This window comes from Sphaerodactylus townsendi, linkage group LG07, assembly GCF_021028975.2.
Source record: "Sphaerodactylus townsendi isolate TG3544 linkage group LG07, MPM_Stown_v2.3, whole genome shotgun sequence".
Taxonomy (NCBI): Eukaryota; Metazoa; Chordata; class Lepidosauria; order Squamata; family Sphaerodactylidae; genus Sphaerodactylus; species Sphaerodactylus townsendi.
The window spans coordinates 14,758,076-14,778,371 of NC_059431.1; the positions used below are offsets into that span (position 1 = coordinate 14,758,076).

Sequence of the window (20,296 nt, forward strand, 5' to 3'; positions counted from 1 at the left end):
CAAATCCTTACAGGGTCCTCATGTTCTTTTTGTTACCTCTGGTCAAAGGGATGGTTTCCCTCTTAATGCCCAATTCAGAGTGAGGGCCTGAGGTGATTCCTGGAGGCAACGTGAGGCTACATTGGCAGATTTTGCTTCCCCAGGACATCCCAGACACAGTGCCCAGAGTCCCATCAGTGCTCCCACACCACCGCCAGCCCCTGGGGTGGAGCTGACGTTAGCTGGCTTTCACCCCAGGTTTGTGGCCCATTGCACCACAGCTCCAAGCTTCAACTTAAGTCACCATTTCGGGTGAAGGGCTTTCCAGTAGTGGAATGGGATTGGTGGGTTTTCTCCTCCCCATGCCACCGTAAAGCCATCTGGTTGGCCAGGACTGGATTGGGCTGTAAGTGGGATTGCTCTCTCTCTCTCTCCCTCTCCCTCCCCCCCTCTCCCCCCTCTCTCCCTCTCCCCCCTCTCCCTCTCTCTCCCCCTCTCTCTTTTCCCCCTCTCTCCTCCTCTCTTTCCCTCTCCCTCTCTCTCTCTCCCCCCTCTCTCTCCCCGCTGTCCCCCCCTCTCTCTCATCTGTCTATGAGCAGGTGTATAGTTTGAAATAAAAAGCAAAAAAAATTATCTTAGTCAGCACAGACACCTTCATGAAGCCAGCTGAGGGGAAAGGGGTGGAGGCCATCTTTTGCTGGTCACGTCTTTTAATTCATCACTGGGAACAGCCTTAAGGAGCCTGTATAATTCATTATAGTCTCCAGTTAGACATTTGAGCACTGAAAGCAAATTCCGTTCTTTGGGCCTGGTTTTTTATGTTTGGCATTAGACTTGGAGGTAATCGAGCCCAAATAAAGACACCCATCCAAAAGAGCTACAGGGACACCATTGTAAAGTGTCTCCTTCCCTCCCTCCCTCGCCCCCCCCCCATCACCCCACCTCGCTTATAAATGATGGATGGCTTTTCCCTGGCTATTTAATCAGATCTTCAAACAATGTTGCCGTGATTCCTCAGAGGTGCTGAGAACGGTGGCTGCACAGATGGCAGGGGAGCCAGATATAAATACAAATTAAGCGTTGGGCTTGACCACAGTGGGGGCAGAAACGTCGCCCTTCTCAGTTCAGAATTTCGTCAATAAAGGGCACCGTATCTTTCTCTCACGGTGCGAGCGCGACACTCCCACAGCTGTTCCGTTTGAGCCTGTCCGTGGGCTGCAGACGGGGAGTTACCCCTAGCAACTGTGTCAGTCAGTTTCTTGCAGAGACACAGACAATGAGGTATTAAAGCCAGCGTTTGCTGTCGGATGGATATTTATGGGAGCCTAATGAACTTCCAGTAGTCTTCTGAGTGGTGGCCAGCCTGCCCTTTTGCAAGGATTATGCTCAAAGAGAGGGCAGGAGGAGCAAATGGAAAGGACTGCTTAAAAGAGAGGGCATGCCTCTCTTGCAAGCAGTCTGCTTAGCTTCCCACATTGGATGAGATTGATCTAGCCTGGGCCATTTATCTGAGGCGTTTGGCCTTCATAGGTACTAAATAAACAGTGAACATCAGTGAACTTATGGTACCAAGGTTTTTATTTCTGTATTTATTTTTATGTTAGAATGCATATTATTATGTTAGAATGCAGGCTTAAGGTAATAGGTTGGAGGTCCTGTCATTTCAATGTCTAGAAAGTAGAAGTGTGTGTTTGTGTGTGTTGGAGGAAGAATCCTGTAATTTCAACACTGGAAGGTGGTCTGAGAGCAGAACTACTTATGAAAAAGAGTTTTGAGATGGCTGTACCTTTTCTGTTTCAGTCCACTCCTGGGATGCTGACCCACTAATCCTATTGGCTAAGAAACTTGCTGCTTCGTATTCCTGGGGAGGGTGAATAAGTTAGGAGATGAGCCTTCCTGCCGGATGGTTTTAAATAATACAGTAGATGCATTTGTCAGATGAGGTTATTAACCTGCTAATATTGGGTCATGCATTACCCAAAATGTGAGGCTAGGTGGCAGTCTTGACTCCAGTCTGCCATCCTTAGCCAAAAAAAGGGCAAATAGGAAAGTGAAGTCAATGAAGTGATGTCAAAAACTCTACTTGAAGTACCCGTCTCATGGCTTGTTTTGGATTACTTTAGTCAGGCCTGATTCACGTATAGGCATGCACTTAAGAAACCCAGTGTGTCATGTTAGTTTCTCTGCATCAGATAATTTAAGTTCATTTTAAGTTTATTAAGTTTATTAAGTTTATTTAAGTTTAATAAGTATTATTGAGAGCCACGTAGTGTAGTGGTTAAGAGAAGATGAATTCTAAACTGGAGAACCGGGTTTGATTCCCCCACTCCTCCACCTGAGTGGCAGAGGCTTGTCTGGTGAACCAGATGTTTTTGGCACTCCTACATTCCTGCTGGGTTACCTTGGGCTAGTCACAGTTCTCTCAGGACTCTTTCAGCCCCACCTACCTCACAAGGTGTGGTGAGAGGAAGAGAAAGGAGTTTGTAAGCCACTTTGAGTCTCCTTACAATCCAAACTCCTCCTCCTCCTCCTCCTCCTCCTCCAAGTTCTAGTCAGAGATGGACCTCAGTAATGCTATAGGTTCGTCCTACGTATAGCACACAAGGAAATACTGTTGGAGAGTTTTTTCATTTTTATTTAAACATAACTGTTGTATTCACAGACTTATTGCATTCATATTGTGTTCGTAGACTTGACCCACCAAATAATCCACCAAATATTTCTCCATCCACCCGTCATTGTTACATAGATAATGAAAGGAGAGCAATTATGAGAGTCCATTAAAATGTCTTGGTTGTGGTGGTGGAAAGCGTAGTCCAGTCGCAGCTAGGCTTGGAGATTCGGGTAAAACAAATACCAGATTCGGCCAGAATCTGGGTGAATTCAGGCATATTTGAGCAAAAAACGGCCGAGTGTGTCCTGCCCGAATATGAACTAAGCCGAATGCAAAGTATTCGGGCTTTGGGGGGCATTTTTGTGGTTTTTTTTACATTTCGGCCTGCAGGGAGCACACGTTTAATGATAGCAACACTGGAATTTCAGGGTATCATCTGGAGACTGTCCTGATGATACCACCCAAGTTTGGTGAAGTTTGGTTCAGAGCAAAACCGCTTTAGGACTGGGAACAGTGCAGAATGGGACATTTCTCTTTCTCAACCCAGGATATTTTGATTGTGCAGAAACAGCCATAGGGTCTGTGTGAATAAACATGGCTCTTTTGTCAACCTTTTATAATACTTGAGTTGATGGACAGTGACAAACACACACATGGAGCTCCAAACCTGACATTTAAAAAGACAAGAAAGTGTGTCTCCCAAGAAACTAGCAAACAGCAATTTGATTTGTCTCTGCATGTTCTGCCTTTGCTTTTCAGATAAAGTTTCAAGGAAGCACGCTTTTGTTCTTTAGCTTGATCAGTTTCAGCGTACTGAGGGGTGAATTCCAGCCAAGGCACATCTAGAATAAGCCTTTGTTTTACCATCTGATGCATAAGCACGGGGATAATTGTCAACACTATTTCATAACAACTTTTCCTCGCTTGCTAGAACCTTAGCTTGAGGATATATGCTCAGGCTCTGGACATGAGAGAAAATTATCAATCATTAATCGCTCCAGGCATTACTTTCAGTAACTGATTTACAAACGGCAAGTTAAGGAAACCATGTCTTGCAAAAAAAGGATTGTGTTGCACAACTCCAAGGCTGTATGGGGCTGCACCATACTGAGAGGCTATCAGCATGACTGCAAATACTTCCAAAATGTGGGCAAAATCTGCCTTCATTTCAATATGGCTTGCGTGGGAGAGGTTCCCGGTGGACTGAGCCCAACCTGCTGGTGGTGTGTGTACAAATGACGAGAGTTCAGGCTGTCAGATGTTAAATATTGATGGTAATAAAACAGCTCTTTGGAATGTGCATTTTCGGGTGGCAGGTTCTGGTGACCTTTTAAAATGCATTAAGTGGCCAAGTGATGGAGTTTCTATGGAAATGAGAGGTCTGTCAGGAGATGGATTTGAGGGCCACCTTGAGCAAGTTAGATTTATTCTGTGGTTTGCTAAAAGCCCAATGGCTATGGAAATTTTCATGTGTTGGACATCTTCGGACAGCTGGATTTGACTGTGCAGAAAAATCAAGATTCCACTTGCAAACAGTTGGGAAAGTGGATTGGAAGTGCATCATTCTGCATTTGCGGAATGGCCCCATGTCTTGATTCCATTCCATTCGGTGAAAGGTTCGATTTAGTAGTGTTAGGGAACCACAATGGATGGACCGGCTTTCTGTAAATCCTTTTTAAAGACTTTTAAACTAGCCTCCATCACAACATCTGTACGCTGTGTAAGCTACATTTTGCACAACATGGGCCCCTTCCACACATGCAGAATAATTCACTTTCAATCCGCTCTCACAATTGTTTGCAAGTGGATTTTGCTATCCCGCCCAATCAAATCCAGCCTCAAAGTGCTCTGAAAGAGGATTGAAAGTGTATTATTCTGCAGGTGAGGAAGGGGCCACCGAAGTGCTTTTAGAGGCATATCTCAGTGGGGGAGAGCAGTTTATAAACCAAATCATCATCATTATCACCTATGGAAAATAGCACCAATGGTGTTGGTTTGCTACACAGTGTTGATACATCTCTCAGGTGCCCAGCCCAGGGTTTGGGCCTCCTGCCAGCCAGCCGTTTAACCCGATCTCGCCAGATCTCAGAATCTAAGCAGGGTTGGTAGTGGGATGGGGGACCACCAAGGAAGACTCTGCAGAGGAAGGCAATGGCAAACCACCTCTGCTTCTCACCTGCCTTGAAAGACCCTTGCTGGGATCGCTATAAGTTGGCTGTGACTTGACAGCACTTTACAAAACTAAATGGCACAGTAACTGGATGACTGAGGGACTGGAGCACCTTCCTTATGAGGAGAGGCTACAGCATTTGGGACTCTTTAGTTTGGAGAGGAGACGTCTGAGGGGGGATAGGATTGAAGTCTATAAAATTATGCATGGGGTAGGAAATGTTGACAGAGAGAAATTTTTCTCTCTTTCTCACAATACTAGAACCAGGGGGCATTCATTGAAAATGCTGGGGGGAAGAATTAGGACTAATAAAAGGAAACACTTCTTCACGCAACGTGTGATTGGTGTTTGGAACATGCTGCCACAGGAGGTGGTGATGGCCACTAACCTGGATAGCTTTAAAAGGGGCTTGGACAGCTTTATGGAGGAGAAGTCGATTTATGGCTACCAATCTTGATCCTCTTTGATCTGAGATTGCAAATGCCTTAGCAGACCAGGTGCTCGGGAGCAACAGCCACAGAAGGCCATTGCTTTCACATCCTGCATGTGAGCTCCCAAAGGCACCTGGTGGGCCACTGCGAGTAGCAGAGAGCTGGACTAGATGGACTCTGGTCCGATCCAGCTGGCTTGTTCTTAAGTTCTTATGTTCTAACTGAACACCAAAAAGCACACAGAGCTGTACGGGAGGGGAGTATATAGAGGGAGGTTGGTTTCTTGACTTCCTACCATAATTTCTTTATGTGCCATAATATAAGGTTTGATTACCCACATTTTAGCATGCACAGCCAGTTTGTTATGCCCTTCTGAGTCCATCTAAGCACCCATAATAATAACAGTGATGATGCTAACCATGAATGATTACTTCTGCATATTTTTAATGGCTCCCTTTAGTTTAACATCCTCTATCCTGTGCTGAATTTGTAACCAACTGGTTTAAAAAAAATGCAGATCAGCCAAATGTTTATCTAGATTAAACTTTGGTCTTCGTGGGGCCCTGCTGCAACAGCCACTTTTAAGTCCTCGGGAAGAACATGAGGTTCCCTCTAGGGTACTTTTCATTTTGCCTTTGTAGCATTTGCCTGATAATCTTCTTGGGGGTAGGGAATTGCTTCTTACAATGACCTCTTCTAGTCATGCTGAGAAGTCAGCGGAAACATGATTGCCAGGTGACCTTACCTTGCTTGAATGCCCTCAATTACATGAAAGGTGATTTCCTGATATCAGGGTTCCCCGCTGAAGTTTTTCCTGTACATAGGAGTGCGCAGTTTTGTACCTGTGCAACGCTCACTTGTCGTAGACTGGGATTGCTTGTGCCCAATCCATGAACTAAATAATCACATATGACCGGACAAGAGACTGTATAACCCAGGATCATGCTTGAGACAACTGAACTGGCCTATTGGTACTACAGAGGATGAGGAATGGTATAGTATAAAAAGGATATCGAAGAGATAGAAAAAGTGCAGAGAAGGGTAACGAGGATGATTGAAGGATTGGAGCACCTTGCATTGTTGTCTTTCCCAGGGATTCTTGTGTTATCATCATGTGTCCAAAGTATGACAGTTTGGTTCTAGTGGCAGTTCAGGTTTGGTTTGATCTAGAATCCACTTTGTTGTTGTTTTGGGTGGTCCATGGCTTTCTTCCAACACCACATTTCAAAGGAATCTGCTTTCATCCTGTCAGCACAGACTCAACCCTTCTGTCCTTCCCTCTCATGATCTGCATAAGTTCACAGAGCCAGCATTGCTGTCAGATAACCATCTAGCTTGGGTTTAAAAACCTCCAGAGAAGGAGAGCCCACCTTTATTATTGTTATTATTATTATTGTTATTATTATTGTTATTATTATTATTATTATTATTGTTGTTGTTGTTGTTGTTGTTGTTGTTGTTGTTGTTGTTGCTGCTGCTTCTGCTGCTGCTGCTGCTGCTGCTGCTGTTGCTGTTGCTGTTATTAATTAATTAAATTTAGTATACCACCCTATCCCCAAAGGGCTCAGTTTTGTATAATGGGGCTAAGGAAGCAACATCGAGTAAGCATATGAAAGGCAGAAAGACTCACCACCGGTATCTGAAGCCAGAAGAAAGCTCTCAGGAGACGAGTTTTATTCTGTGTAAATTGTTTCTTTTGAACTTTCAGCTTGCTGTTCTTTTTCAAGAGTATTTTCCTTTTGCAACTTTTTTTCCCCACAGTCTTTCTTTCAGATAAGCTCTTTGGGGAAATAATTGCAATACTCTGGAAAAAAAATAGCCAGCCTAAAATATGTTTGTTCATTTTCTTCCAGTAAAATCAGTCTTTTCCAAAACGCTTGTTCTTTCTTGCTCGGTTACTTCCTTTCATTTGCTGGGGAAGGTAGGGACTTCCCCTGGGGTAAAACCGTGACCATACAAGTTGAAGTAAATTTTGCACGAGCCTCCCAGTTTCTTTATATGTACAACGCAAATGGGTGTGTGTGTGTGTGTGTGTGTGTGTGTGTGTGTGTGTGTGTGTGTGTGTGTGTGTTCCATGCTGGGTGCTCCCTTCGCTGCCACCGCCACCTGGCCCTCCACCTCGACTTCTTCCTTTTGCTTGGCTTTCCCCAATCCTGCTGCCACCACTCATTGAGTGCAGGAGAGAGAGGAGGAAGGTGCTGTCCTGCCCCTCCAGTGAGACGATGCCTAGCTCGCAGTTTGCAGAATGGGGCAAATGGGGGTGGTGGCAGTGAAGGAGGGGGCAGCGATGGCGAGACTGTAGACGAGTGCAGGGGCAGGGAAAGCAGGTGGCGAGGCAGGAAAAATAAACCAATCCTTCTCCCATGATATTTGCATGGCAGCAGGATCAGCGCAGGATATTTGAAAAGAGCCGCCAGTTTAGCAATTTTTTAAAACCCTGGGATAAGAGAAATCTCATGGGGCAGGCCCAATTTAGGACCAGAAGCCGTGCGAAAATCATGTGCAGACTGGGATATTTCACCTCCCCATCCCAGGATATTTGGACTGGGCAGAAAATGCCACAGAAGTCACCTTTCCTAGAATCACAGGCAGTGGTGGGATCCAAAAATTTTAATAAAAGGTTCCGATGGTGGTGGAATTCAAACAGTGGTGCCGCTGCACACACGCACCTCAAGTCCCTATTGGTCAGGGAGGTTGCTTTAGTAACCCCTTCTCGACACTCAGAAAAAATTAGTAACTTCTCTAGAAGTGGTGAGAACTGGCTGGACTCCACCTCTGATCACAGGATCATATTGGAGGGAGCTGGACAGGCCCTCTAGTCCAACCTCCTGCTCAAAGCATCCCTGACAAGTTGGCTGCTCGTAAGAAAATTAAGGGGATTTAGGTTCTGAATCTGGGGTACTAGTTACCAGATTTTGATCAATTTTGGTGCAAGGCGACATGTGTTTTTTAATATAGTTTGATCTATACATTTGCTTTATGTGTTGGTAAATATAAAAGAGAGACAGAGTGAGAGAGAGAGAGGTGTAATAGGTGAAATTTACTGTTATTTGTTATTTACTTTCAAGGCCCTAAATGGTCTGGGGCCATTGTACCTGCCAGACCGTCTCTCTCCATATGTCCCCCGAAGGATGTTGCATTGACAAGTAACAAACTACTGGAGATCTCTGGCCCAAAGGATTTCTGGCTAAGTACTCACAGAGTCAGGGTGTTCTTGTCCTTGGCCCCAGCTTGATGGAACACTCTGTCAAATGGGACCTGCTTGATCTAATGCAATTGATCTAATGCAATTCTGCAGGGCCAGTAAAACAGAGCATTCCAACAGAGGCATCTATGGTTCCTCTACCATCAAAAAGCCCCCCTCTCTTTCCTCCTTTGTATTGTGGTTTCTGTTTCATTGACTGAGATGTAAAGTCTTTGGCATTTTAATGGTTAAGGATACATTGTTTAGTCGCCATCTATATTTTCAATTTTTATTATTTTTAAAATAATGTATTTATTGAAGTTTTAATACATATAAGTAAAATGATAACATAGACGCTTTTAAGTAGCAAGAAAAAAATAGGCATCTCCCTCCATTTGGTGGGGAGTTGTGTAGTTTTAGGGTTGGTCAATACTAAAAAAAATTGGTAAAATTCGGATTTGGGTATTTTGGGGCATAAAATTATTTGTATGCCCGAATCCGAATCGTAGCCAATTCGGATATACCCGAAAATTCGGGTAAATCCGAAAAATTCGGGTCCGTTTTATTATTTTTTTGAATTTTGGGTGTTTTTACACGTTTTGGCCTGCAGGGGACGCAATTTTAAAGCTAGCGGCACCAAAATTTCGAGATATCATCTGGAGACTGTCCTGATGATTCTCCCCAAGTTTGGTGCAGTTTGGTTCAGGGGGGGCAAAGTTATTGACCCTCAAAGGGTGCCCCATCCCCCATTGTTTCCAAATGGAAAGCTAACAGGAGATGGGGGCTACACTTTTTGAAGGTCCATAACGTTGGACCTCCCTGAACCAAATCTTCTCACCAAACTTGGGGAGTATCATAGGGAACCCAAGTACATTTATGATACCCCAAAATTTTTTGGTGACAGTAGCTCTAAAACTGCATCTCCCTCACAAAGTCACCTCCAAAGAAATTTCCCCAGATACTTATGCTCTGTAGTGGCTGGCTGGTTCCATTATTGTAGCCAATAGGAAATTTCTAGTGGGAGGGAGTTGTGGAGGGCACATTTCTCATGGTAAACCCACCAGAAGCTTTCAAGGGTAGTCTTCAGGAGAAGTCTCTTCATGATCACTACATCCAGGTTTGGTGACCGTTGCTTCAAGGGGTTCAATGTTATGGGTAGGGTCCATCTCCCACTGCCCACATAAGCAAAGTTCCTCAAACCTGGATGGTGTCATCCAAAGACTCTCCTGAAGATACCCTGAACATTTTGTGACTGTACCTTGATAAATGTGCAACTCCCACAGCCCCTCCTCCAACCATTGTGAAATTCCACATTGACAGCAATGCAGAAGTCACTGCAGAAAAGAACCTTGGGCAAATTCTTGGGGTGCTCTCGCAGGGGCAACATTTTTAGACATATCAGCACTAAAATGGTTCAGGGTTGAAAATATCAGAGACTGTCCTGATGACACCCCCATGCTTGGTGCAGTTTGGTTTAGGGGGGCCAAAGTTATGGACCCTCAAAATGGTACCCACCATCTCCTTAGCTGTCATTGGAAACAAATGGGGGATAGAGGCCCTTGAGGGTCCATAACTTTGGCCCCCCTGACCCAAACTGCACCAACTTAAAATAATCAGGACAGTCTCCTGATGATACCCCCTGAAATTTGGTGCCACTCAGTTTTAAAAAATTCCGGTTTTCATGTTTCACCGCCTCCTGCACACATGAAGCCTGCTGGAGTGAGTGAGCGGTGAAACACGCAAACCAGCATTTTTAAAGCTAGTGACACCAAACTTTCAGGGTAACATCAGGAGACTGTCCTGATGATACCCCAAAGTTTGGTGCAGTTTGGTTCAGGGGGAGCCAAAGTTATGGACTCCTCAAAGGTGTAGCCCCCATCCCTCTATCAGCTCCCATTGGAAACAATGGGGGATAGTTGCACCCCTTTGAGGGTCCATACCTGGAACCAAACTGCACCAAACTTTGGTGGGCAAACATCATAGGACAGTCACCCCGATGATACCCCTGATAATTTGTTAATACATTCTCAAAATCAGTACCTGCAGGTATTCCCTCATAGTTTCTGTTCCGAAGATTAGTACTGCAGTGATCTTTGCTGTATTGCAATGTCAATGGGGAATTTCTGGTAGAGGGGCCTGTGAGGTGCACATTTCCCTGAGGGAAGGAGCCCAATAGTTCAGTAGTGTCTTCAGGAGAGTCTCTTCATGACACCGTCCAGGTTTGGGGAATTTTGCTTCAGGGGGTTTAATTCAATGGGACCCAAAAAAGGTAGGGCCCATCTCCCACTGCCCCCTGAAGCAAAGTTCCCCAAACCTGGATGGTGTCATCCAGAGACTCTCCTGAAGATACCCTGAAAGTTTTGTGGGTTTACCATGAAAAATGTGCACTCCACAGCCCCTCAGAAATTCCCCTATTGACAAGCAATGCAGCTAAGTCACTGCAGAACAAAGAATCTTGGTGCAAATTTCTGGGGTGCCTGCAGGGGTGCATTTGTAGATGTAATGGTGTATCAATATTAGTAATCATCAGGAGACTGTCCTGATGATACCCTCCAAGTTTGCGTGAAGTTTGATTAAGTTAAGTTATGGACCCTCAAAAGTGTAGCCCTCATCTCCTTAGTTCCCATTGGAAAGAATGGGGGATAGGGACACCACTTTTGGGGGTCCATAACTTTGGCCCGCCTAAACCACAATGCACCAAACTTGGAGGGTATCATCAGGACAGTCTCCTGATGATACCCTGAAAATTTGGTGCTGATATGTTTAAAAATGTCTCCCCTGCAGGCCGAAATGTGAAAAAACACCAAAAAATAAAAACGCAATTCGGCTGGTAATCCGAATCCCATGGATTCGGATCTGTTAGGATTCGGACAGCTCAGATTCGGCCCCTGCTCGTCCGAATCCGTCCGAATCCGTGCAGATTCGGTAAAAATTCGGATTTGGACTGTCCGAATCTCCAACCCTAGTATATATCTATCTTTCTGTTTAGTTACAGTACATTCTTTAATATCTATTCTCCCACCACTGCACCCTCCCGCCAATATATTTTCAATTATTTCAACATATGATTTTATTGCTTTCTGTGTTGGAAGCCACCTGAGCCCCTAAGGGAAAACTCAATAAATTAAACTAAACTAGGCTTGGAGATTCGGGTGCAACAAATACCAGATTCGGGCCAAATCTGGGCAAATTCAGACATATTCGGGCCAAAATCTGCCTAATATATCCTGCCCGAATATGAACAAATCCGAATGCAAGGTATTCAGGCTTTTTTGGGGGGAGGGGGTATTTTTTGTGTTTTTTCACGTTTCTTTTAAAATTGAATTGATGCCTGGAATTTGCAGCTCCAAAGTGCCTGTTCAAATGTAATGGGCTGCTAAGTCCCAGATTTACCAGTTTCAGACAATTAAATGTCTCAATTAACAGCCTTTATTAAACAGAAGTATTAGTAGAAACGCCCAGAGAATCCAGGGTGGTATTTTTTGGTCATCAAGTTTCAGCTCACTTTTTAAAATATCTACAGAATTAATACGTGTTGTTACAATTTATGTAATATTTGCAGCTTGCTTACATCTATTATTGTCTGACCTTACAATATCTTAAATGCCAATTAAGATTTTTCAAGTCTAAATGCAATGTAAGATCTAAAATCCCAATTGAACATTTTGTCCTTATACACATGACCCTTATTTCCTCTCATCACCCAATTCTTTGATTTATGTAGTCCAAAAAAACCCTTCTCCTGTCTTCTTCCAGACTCGGTGGATGGGCTGATATGTACCAACACTGTCTGCTTTGCCATGGACGAATATTCTGTTACTTTGTTCGTCCATTTCGTTAGATCTGGGATCTGCTTTCCATCTTGTTGCTGAACCAGTTCTGGCCACTGCCACACAGGGAAGTGGTTTGCCATTGTCTGCCTTTGTGTCATGATTCTGGTAGTCTTTGGCAATTGCCCATCCAAATTCTAATGAGGTCAGTCTAGCCTGGGGCTATCCAGATCAGGGCAAAGTGGCATTCAATGCACCTAAATCCATTAAGTTCAATACCTGTTGCACACCCTTATGCCATCCATGCATGCGATGCATGAGCATGACTTTGGCCCCTTCCACACCTGCAGAATAATGCACTTTCAATCCGCTTTCACAATTGTTTGAAAGTGGATTTTGCTATTCCACACAGTAAAATCCAGCTGCAAAGTGGATTGAAAGTGGATTGAAAGTGCATTATTCTGCATGTGCAGAAGGGGCCTCTATAATATGGCCCTATAATATGTAAAACAGGATCCTGCCATATTTCTTTCGAGACAACTCTTAAAGGGCAGCATTGGTGTTTGCTCTGTTTTCAACTTGTACCAGCCTGTCTCTTGTCTTACTTGTTAATAGTTTCTTCATCTGGGAGCGGGGTAGGTTTTAAGAGCCTGTTTCTCACTGTCCGAAGGATATCCGTGAGTGTGTCTTTCTGTACGAAGGTGGAGTAGGGTGTGTGTGGGAATGACGTTACCACTGTGGGGGGATATATTGCTTTGCCGGTTCTATTGTATTCAGTTCTGACAACAGGACGCCATAAACTTTTCTAAGCTTGTAATCAATAAATAAGAATTCGGCTTTCAAAGTACCGATTCATTCACTGGACAAGACTGGAGTCGCGACAGACTCAGATCTGAATGACGCTCCTTAAAGCAATGTTTGTGATCTCGAAGGAGAACTTAGCATGCAGTTTGGCTGGTTGTGGACAGCAATATGCTTGTACTGCATACTAGCCATTTGAATCCATGGTGCAGTCAAGCCTGTTTGGGTTTTGGTAGGGTGTTTCCTTTGGTCGAATTTCCATTTCCAGAAGAGAACAGGTCTGAAATCAGTGGTGGGATCCAAAAATTTTAATAACAGGTTCCGATGGTGGTGGGATTCAAACAGTGGCGCCGCCACACACACACACACACACCTCCAGTCCCTATTGGGCAGGGAGGTTGCTTTAGTAACCCCTCCTCGACACTCAGAAAAAATTAGTAACTGGTGAGATCTGGTTGGATCCCACCTCTGTCTGAAATGAACAACAGTCTTACAGTTAGACTCTTATGACTTGTAAACTTCATTTCCTGGGAAGTTTTCCTCAAAAAACTCATCTTCTCATTGAGATGTTTCTTTGCTTACTTATTTGGCACATGCTCAGCAATTTTTATGTCTTCCCTTAGAGTCTCGCAGCACTTTACAGAGTGATTAGGAGCTCTTGTGGGGGGGAAAGCATCCCTAGAATTTGCTGTGTCATGTTTTTTGCTAAGCTTTAATAGGCATTCTAATGTCAGATAAGTGTGAAAAGTTCAAACGGTTCCTGGTTAATCCTACCTGGCTCAGACAGTTATCCATCTGCCTCTTTTGCTTTTGAGTATTACAATTCCTCAAAGCACTATGTACGTAAACATGGTTGATGGAATTGTTTTATATCTTCCTTTGATACATTGCAGGCTTGAGGAACATGCAGCAGAGATGAATGATGGTCACACAAGTGTTGTATTGTTTTCTCAGGATCATAATTTCAATTGAAGTTATAGCTCCAAAGTCCAGTGGCACCTTGAGGAGACTTACAACATTTCCAGAATCTTCAATTTTGTGTGTTGTGGAGTCGATGCTGTGTAGATTCGACCTCAGAATCGGCAAGACTTTGGATATCGAGTCTTTACAGCATCGAAGCCACAAATGTGTGGGTTTTTTAAAGAAAGAAACATTTTTATGAGCTATGCGGACAAAACCCACAAAAACAATTATTTTCAAAACTTGTGGCAAACATTTTAAACTTTTTGTGTGGAAACGGCCCTTGTCGGATCTTGGAAGCTGAAGAGAGGCAGTACTGAGAAGACTACCAGGGAGAAAGGCAATGAAAAATGACAAACCACCTCGGCTTCTTGCTTGCCATGAAAGCCCCTTGCTGGGGTCACCATGTTTGTTGCAATCTGGTGGCACAGACATATATACAAACTGTCAATAATCTCTTTGTCAGAGAAGGGATGAAGAGGGTTTTGACTTTCAAAAATGTATATGCTGGACTTTAAAGTGCGGTTTGACTCAAATCTTGGTTTCTCTTGTGTTTAGGGTCTTTTTTTCTGCAGCTTGCCCCCCTCCCCCGCCGCACCTTTGGGAACCAGATGCTTATTATTATTATTATTATTATTATTATTATTATTATTATTATTATTATTATTATTATTATTATTATTATTATTATTATTATTATTATTTATTTATTTATTTATTTATTTATTTATTTATTTATTTATTTATTTATTAATATACCGCCCTATCCCCGAGGGGCTCAGGGCGGTGTACAGTATAAAATATCAGATAAAATCATACATACAATTTAAAACAACAGTTATATCCTAAAACAGCGGCCCACAAACCCTTACAAAACCCTCCCAAAAAAGAATAATGGGTCCCGATGGCATTTGGGACCCATATGGAGCAAAGAGGGGAGGGGCACCCTCAGCAGCTGGTCTCTCCAAAGGCCCGGTGGAACAACTCGGTCTTACAGGCCCTGTGGAACTCTCCCAGGTCCCTTAGGGCCCATATGGTAGATGGTAGAGTGTTCCACCAGGCCGATGCCAGAGCCGTAAAGGCCCTGGCCCGAGTGGAGGCCAGCCGCGTCATCGAGGGGCCAGGGACCTCCAGTAAATTGGCCTCTGCTGAACGCAGAGGTCGAGCTGGGACATATGGGGGTGGTGGTCTTTGGATGGCCTAGTAAAGATGCTCTGTGATTACTTCAGGGTGAGATAACGTGAATCCTGCTTTTCCACACATAAACTGCACATTCCTTACTGCGCGTAAACCTACTACCTGTTCAGAAAGCATAAGAATGCTCATTTAAAATATTTATATCCACCTTTCAAGAAAAGTGCACATTTTTAGCCCCCATGCCAGTTATTGAACACACAAGTTTTTCTGTGGTTAAACCAGGAGTACATCTGATGAATCACAATTCCCATTTGGATTCTTCTTCGAGGGTTATATTTCCCCTTGGAAAGTGGTGCATGCTGTTAGGCTTATTGTAGATGGTCATGTCCATGCAGTGTTCAGTAATGATTCAGAACTGTGTTCCAAAATTCAAGCATCCTCAAATGTCAAGTATATTGGCTCTGGACATGCTGAACATATTATATTAGAGAACAGGGTCACTGCAAGGATAAGACAGAAAAATGCTAACAGGGTGGAGGAAAGACTGAACTACTCAATACCTTTTTTGCCTTAATCTTATCCCCAAAGGAAAACAGTGATCAACCAGGGGGAAATGGAACAGAAGATGTGGTAGGGGAAACTCAGCACAGAATGAATAAAGTGGTAGTACAGAAGTATCAGGCTCTTTTAAATGAATTCAAATCTCCAGGGCCTGATGAACTACATCCCAGGGTACTAAAAGAACTGGCAGAATTAATCTCGGAACCATTTGCAATAATCTTTGAGAATTTCTGAGGAATAGGAGAAGTCCCAACAAACTGGAGGAGAGCTAATGTTGGCCCCAAATTAAAAAAGGGGGCAAAAAGAGGACCCAAACAATTACTGTCCAGTCAGCCTGACATCATTTTTAGGAAAGATTCTTGAGCAGATCATTAACAGACAGGCTGTAAGCACTTAGCAGGGAATGCCGTAATCATTAAAAGTCAGCATAGGTTTTCATGCCAGACTAATCTTATCTCTCTTTTATATAAAGTGACTTTGAATGGAGCATACCTTGATTTCAGTAAGACATTTGACTGGGTCCCCCATGAAATTCTTGCAAGCAGACTAGTAAAATGTGGTCTAAACAATGCGATTGTTAGATGGATTTATAATTGGTTGACCGACTGAACCCAAAGGGTGCTCACCAATGGCTCATCTTCATTCCGGAGGGAAGTGACTAGTTGAGTGCCACAGGGTTTGTCCAGTGCTATTGAGTTAGAAGATGGAATAGGGGGCATGCTAATCGAATTTGCAGATGACACCAAATTAGGAGGGGTAGCTAATACCCAAGAGGACAGGGTCAGAATGCAAAATGATTATAGTGCTGGGCCGAAACGAACAGAATGAATTTCAACAGAGATAAATGTAAGATACTACACTTAGGCAGAAAAAACCCAATGCACAGATATAGTATGGGTGACACCTGTCTTGACAACTGTATGTATAAAAGGGAACTGGGAGTCTTAGTGGACCACAAACTGAACATAAGTCAGTGGTGTGATGCAACAGTCAAGAAAGCCAATACGATTCTGGGCTGCATCAATGGGAGGATAGCGTCTAGATCAGGAGTCAGCAACCTTTACCACCCAAAGAGCCATTTGGACAAGTTTTCCATGGCCCCGAAGATCTACTGAGCCAGAGAGGTGGCTCCGCACGGAGCCGCCTCCAGTTTGGCCCCTCCACTCACCGTTCCTGGAGGGACATGCCCATGCTACCCTCCGACCTCCAGGACACCGGGAGCCGCAGTATAAGGCTAAAAGAGCTGCATGCGGCTCCGGAGCCGTGGGTTTCAGACCCCTGGTCTAGATCAAGGGATGTCATAGTACCATTGCATTCTGCATTGGTCAGACCTCACCTGGAATACTGTGGTACAGACTGGGAAATGGCTGCTGCAGAAGACTTGGGTAGAAGAAATGACACTGCCATGGGTGGGATTTTGATGATCTGGAGTTTCTACCCATATGACACTCACGGAAAGATTGCAGGAAAGAAATGGAAAATTCAGGCGATGCAGGAAAGCACCACAATACTGTGACAACATGCAAACAAGGTCCCCTTTCTAATAGCATACAAGCCAGGGTAAGCATTATTTTTGCAAGTGACTGTTGTGTCCTCATTTATTCCGGAACCTCTACCCAACCCGCACATTCATCATCGCTAGGATAATAATCATACCTGGCACCATCAGTGCCTTTCAGATGCAAACACAGATGGTGTTAGACTCTCTCAAATCTGAAAGTGTCAAATCTAGCTAGGGCTTTGTGTGTATGTATGTGAATGTGCATGTGTGGGTGGGTGGGTGGATGCGAACACAAGTGTCTTTTTGTTGCCACATCTGAGTGAATTATGGAAATGTTTCTGTGTTATCCAATACAGTCTGGAATATTGGAAAAATGGGATGAAATCTTTCTGTGCTTTGCCAAACATGAGAAAGATCGGTACTTAGCAAAACCTTCCATCATTAGATTTTTTTTTTAAAAAAATAAATGTCTATAGTTCCAGTTTGATGAGTAGTTTGAAAAAGTTTTGTACGAAAGGTTAGCCTCTGATGGCAGGCCTGTTTGGGTGCAGAAAGACCACCCTGTGGGATGATATTCTTGTGGCTAACTGAAGTCTTCATCCTCTTTCGTGATCATCTCTGCTTGAGCTGACCTCGTGGGCTGTGAGCCCAAAACTTCTGGTGATCCCTGGCCCTAAAGCTAACAGGCTGGCCTCTACAAGGGCCAGGGATTTTACAGCCTTGTCCCCTACCTGGTGGAACAGGCTTCCAAGGGAGATCAGGGCCCTGTGGGACTTGCAGAGTTTCCACAGGGCCTGTAAGACGGACCTGTTCCGCCAGGCATTTGGCCAGCCTGGTTGAATACATCGCTGCCATTTCATCTGGCCTCCCGTGGGCATAAAGGGGGGGAGGGGGGGAGGATGACACCATCTGACGAGGTATGGTTCCGGTTTTTATTTTTATTATTGCGAATCGGTTTTTACGTTATGTTTTTAAGTTGTTTTATCATTGTTGTTCACCGCCCTGAGCCCCTAGGGGGAGGGCAGTTTAGAAATCAAATAAAATCAATCAATCAATCAATCAGTCAATCAATAAAACTGAGGAGAAAGCTGTAGCAGCCACATGGAACCCTTACACTGGGAGTAAGCCACATTGCACTCAGTTGGACTTTACTTCTGAGCTAACCCGTGAGTCTAAAAATGGTTGTGCAGTGGCAACTGGATTCTGACTGCTTTCCGACAGCTCCCTTGTTAAACAACAATGGTATTAATTAAGGAGAAATATTTGGTTTTGTTAATGATAGAATTTCAATTAGTTGGAGTGGCGAGCAGGTGGCCTTTTCATTCTGCTATAATCTGCTCCCATATGCTTCATAAGGCTGTATTTGTGCACGGTTTGTCATTCTCAAGATGTTGAGGAAGATACCACAGCTTGGGAGGATCATATTCCTTAATCAGAATCTCTGTTGGATCAGGAAAGACCACGAGGCACAGGGCTTTTTTATCTCATGTTGAGTGGGAGCACACTTGTCTGCCTTAGTTGTGGACTGTGGGGACACTTTCCTTCTAGATGCTGTAATTGAAAGGAGTTGAAAGAACAGCTGCTATGGGAAAAATAGATCTAACTCTTACCCCATCTCTGAGATACCCCATCTTCTGAGATACCCCATCTGTAGCAGCTTAGTCCCACTACAGTATAACCATTGGATGATGATGATGATGATGATGAAGAGTTTGGATTTATATCCCCCCTTTCTCTCCTGCAGGGGCTTACCATCTCCTTGCCCCTTCCCCCTCACAACGAACACCCTGTGAGGTAGGTGGGGCTGAGAGAGCTCCGGGAAGCTGTGACTAGCCCAAGGTCACCCAGCTGGCTTGTGTGGGAGTGTACAGGTTAATCTGAATTCCCCAAATAAGAGCTCTGAGAAGCTGTGACTAGCCCAAGGTCACCCAGCTGGCGTGTGTGGGAGTGCATAGGCTAATCTGAATTCCCCAGATAAGCCTCCACAGCTCAGGCGGCAGAGCTGGGAATCAAACCCGGTTCCTCCAGATTAGATACATGAGCTCTTAACCTCCTACGCCACTGCTGATGTGGCTCTTATGTACCTTTTGATGCCCACGAAGATGCAGTGTATGCGAAGTCTAGAGTGACCTAGGGAAACTGGGAATTCTGTCTGGAATTACCTCCAAGACAGTGCTTTGAGAAAGGTTTGGGGCAATGTTAGTGTTCCTGGACAAAGATTGCAGGAACATTAAGAAAAGGTTTGGCCTGTGGATGTCACAAACAAAATAGAGTGTCAATTGGACAATAAGAGCCCATTCGATATTCTAATGCATAGGTGTCAAACTCACAGCCCTCCAGATGTTATGGACTACAGTTCCCATCATCCCCTAGCAGCATCATGCTGGCAGAGGATGATGGGAACTGTACTCCATAACATCTGGAGGGCCGCTAGTTTGACCCCTGTGTTCTAATGTCTGCATACTCCTCGTTTCCTCGTATATGGAGCTATCATTGAGGACATCCTGTTTTAGGAAGTCTACCAAAAACTGTCTTTTAATGTTGGGTTGCCAATGATCTGGTGGAAAATTCTTGGGATTTGAGATCAGAACCAGGGAAGGACAGGCTTCGGGGTTGCGATATTACTCAGCAAAGATATGATTCCATAGAGTACACACTCTGGAGATCCCACCCTTGTCCTTCATGAGAACTGATTTCTGTAGACTGGAGATTACCTGTAATTCTAGGAGATCTCCACATCCCACTTGGAAGATGGCAGCCACACTTGGCTGTGATATTTGAATCCAGATGGTTCAGCCAACTGATGTGTTTCTTGCCCACATGTTTAGGGGTGGTTAGAATTCTGGTTGGCAAGCCTGAAGCATGCTCTGATTTCTTGAAATCCCTAAATTCCTATATCACAAGATACAGAAACTATTTCCTCAATCAAGAAATCTTTAGCCTTAGTTCCCCTTGAGGTGAAGAGATATATATATACTAAACCTGTTCTCACCTCAACAAACTCTGAATCCCCCAGATAAACCTCCACAGCTCAAGTGGCAGAGCAGGGAATCAAACTCGGTTCCTCCAGATCAGAGTGCACCTGCTGTTAGCCACTATGCCATTGCTGCTCCCATTACTACTGATCTGGAGATCAGTTGTAATTCTGTGAGATCAGTAGTAATTCTGATCTGGAAAAGTACAGGAAA

At 44.1% G+C, this 20,296-nt stretch overlaps 1 protein-coding gene across 1 annotated transcript in view; it reads left to right on the plus strand.

Annotated features, from left to right (window-relative positions):
- Positions 1 to 1,475: 1,475 nt before the first annotated feature.
- Positions 1,476 to 20,296, plus strand: part of DCC (DCC netrin 1 receptor) — a 456,614-nt gene continuing 437,793 nt past the window's right edge. Inside the window, exon 1 of the mRNA XM_048503204.1 lies at positions 1,476 to 1,509. The gene's annotated coding sequence lies outside the window, so the exon portion shown is untranslated. The remainder of the gene's footprint in view (positions 1,510 to 20,296) is intronic.